Raw genomic sequence first — 2881 nt, forward strand, 5'->3', positions numbered from 1 at the left:
GACTAGAAGAAGGGATCGGTTGGTAGGACATGTTCTGAGGCATCAAGGGATCACCAATTTAGGCATTGGAGGGAGACCAAGAGATGAATACACTAAGCAGTTTCAGAAGGCTGTAGGTTGCAGCAGGTACTGGGGGATGAAGAAGCTTGCACAGGATAGAGTAGCCTGGAGAGCTGCATCAAACCAGTCGCTGGAATGAAGACAACAACAACAACAACAACATTGTTTCGGCTTTGGGGAACGACAGCCTATTTTGGTAAATATTCTACAAATAATTTCTCACGTTCCTTATGTTTTTGCTCTGTAATACGTGCAGATGGCTATCATTGATTGTCGAGTGACTCTTGATGACGGCGGCGGTGGTGATGACGGTGGCATTCTGGCAATGAACTGCATTTCCGCCTCCGTGTGCGTCTACGGCCTACATTTATACTCTGCAAAACACTGTGAAATGCATAGCCTAGGGTGCGTCCCATTGTACATGGTATTAACGTTTCTTTCCTTTCCATTCACGTAATTGTTTAAAACGCCTCTTGGCGCTTGTGTGCTGACGATCCCCGTGAGAGTGGCACGTGAGGTGTTGCAGTGCTTACGTAGACTCACATTTGACACTGATTTTTGGAACTTTGAATAGGCTTCCGAGTAATTCAGGGATTGGATAAAAATATGAAGACATCTAAATCTACATCTAATTGGTTACTCTTCAGTTCACATTTAAGTGCTTGGCAGAGGGTTCAAAAATCGTTCAAATGGCTCTAAGCACTATGGGACTAAATATCAGAGGTCATCAGTCCGCTAGAACTTAGAACTACTTAAACCTAACCAACCTAAGAACATCAACACATCCATGCCCGAGGCAGGATTCGAACCTGCGACCGTAGCAGTCTGCGGTTCCGTACTGAAGCACCTAGAACCGCTCGGCTACCGCGGGCGGCACTTGGGCAATTCCAGCAGGGCAATGCGACAGCTCACACGTCCGGAACTGCTACAGAGTGGCTCCACGAACACTGTCCTGACTTTAAACACTTCCGCTGGCCACCAAACTCCCCAGACAGGATCATTATTGAGCATATCCGGGATGCCTTGCAACGTGCTGTTCAGAAGAGATCTCCACCCGCTCGTAGTCTTGTGGAGTTATGGACAGCCCCAGCTTCGCCCCAGCACTACTTCAGACAGTAGTCGAGTCCATGCCACGTCGTGTTGCGGCACTTCTGCCTGCTCGCCGGGGCCTTACACGATATTAGGCAGGTGTATCAGTTTCTCTGGCTCTTCAGTGTATGATAAAGAACTATGTCATATCAAACTTCCTGGCAGATTAAAACTGTGTGCCCGACCGAGACTCGAACTCGAGACCTTTGCCTTTCGCGGGCAAGTGCTCTACCATCTGAGCTACCGAAGCACGACTCACGCCCGGTCATTTAGTTCTGCCAGGAAGTTTTATATCAGCGCACACTCCGCTGCAGAGTGAAAATCTCATTCTGGAACTATGTCATATGTCAATTTCAACGAGCTGTACGTAATTTCTTCTGTAATAATGACCAACATCGCATGAAATTTAGCGCCATTATAACAGGAGGTGGGCGACTGTTTGCAGCTCCTGCGAGTTGGATCACGATTGAGATAAAACGCGCGCCATTTGCGCACGTGGGCAGCGTGATCGCTCGGCTTGCATCAGACTTTTCTTCTTCTACACCGTGTTGGAAACCGCTGACTTTCGCATAAGAAGACCGTATATCTGACGTTTCTCTTCCCCCGCTGTTATTTCTTTGTGTCGTCTCCAGGCGCCGTAAAGGAAAAAGTACAGTTGCAGGCACACGGCGTCACGATTACGCTCATAGAAAGGCACTCGGGTTTTGTGATGTCACGACTGTTAAAAGACCAAAGAAATTCACACTTTCCCGGTTTGCGTCGCGTTTACTTTATTTTCGTTTGGTCCACGTGCCGTGAGTACTCACAGTCTGGAACTGTGTTTACGAGATAAGGTTGTTGTCTATCGCTCAATGCTATAGACAGCATTTGACGGCGCTTACCATGAACGCGGCCTTAACGGGTACTAACTTGGTGACATAAGCGCGTTCAGAGCGGCAGATTGCTAGCCGACGGGGCCCGGGTTCGATTACCAGACAGGATCGGAGATTTTCTTCTGTTGGGGACTGGGTGTTGTATCGACATTGCGATCGTATTGTCGTAAGTGACAAGAAAATTGTCTCCAATGTGATAGCATATCGTCTTTCCAGCACTGAGATGGCTAGAATGGGGATAATTCGAAACCTAATACGTAGAGTCTCACGGGAAGCGTGCAAGGGATAAGTCCCTGCAGTCGCCCTATTCATCTGTGTCCTCGGTGGCTCAGATGGATAGAGCGTCTGCCGTGTAAGCAGGAGATCCCGGGTTCGAGTCCCGGTCGGGGCACACATTCTCAGCTGTCCACATCGAGGTATGTCAACAACACCTGTCGGCAGCTGAGGGTTTCAATTAGTCATCATTAATACATAGAAATAAATAAACAATAAAAAAGTGCAATTGTGTCCCAGTAGAAAGTGTCGCGCGCTGTCAGCACACGGTGCGAGAGTGGAAAATGATCGTGGGAAATGTCTTCGTGGGCTGTGGACGTCATTAAATTTTATTGACTATGAGGACAAGGATTGTGTGACTGTGCAGAAGGAAAAGGCAACGAAACGTACGAACAAAATGTCAAAGTTGAACACGTCGATAACGTGCAAATTGGAACAGGAGTGACATAGCATTGAACAGAGTTGGATTCAGCCACCTACAAGCAAACTTTAAACAGTAAATATTCCGTTCTCGATATTGTTACTTTGTTATTTACCAGTAATTTTCTGGGTTTATCTACAGGATGATTTTTTCCACCCTGTACAAA

General features: G+C 47.2%; 1 non-coding gene across 1 annotated transcript; it reads left to right on the forward strand.

Annotated features, from left to right (window-relative positions):
* The first annotated feature begins 2338 nt into the window (after positions 1-2338).
* Trnat-ugu (transfer RNA threonine (anticodon UGU)) lies at positions 2339-2412 on the forward strand. The gene has a single exon. It is a non-coding gene; the product is annotated as a tRNA-Thr (tRNA).
* The last annotated feature ends 469 nt before the right edge of the window (positions 2413-2881 follow it).

This window comes from Schistocerca serialis, chromosome 11, assembly GCF_023864345.2.
Source record: "Schistocerca serialis cubense isolate TAMUIC-IGC-003099 chromosome 11, iqSchSeri2.2, whole genome shotgun sequence".
NCBI classification, from domain to species: Eukaryota; Metazoa; Arthropoda; class Insecta; order Orthoptera; family Acrididae; genus Schistocerca; species Schistocerca serialis.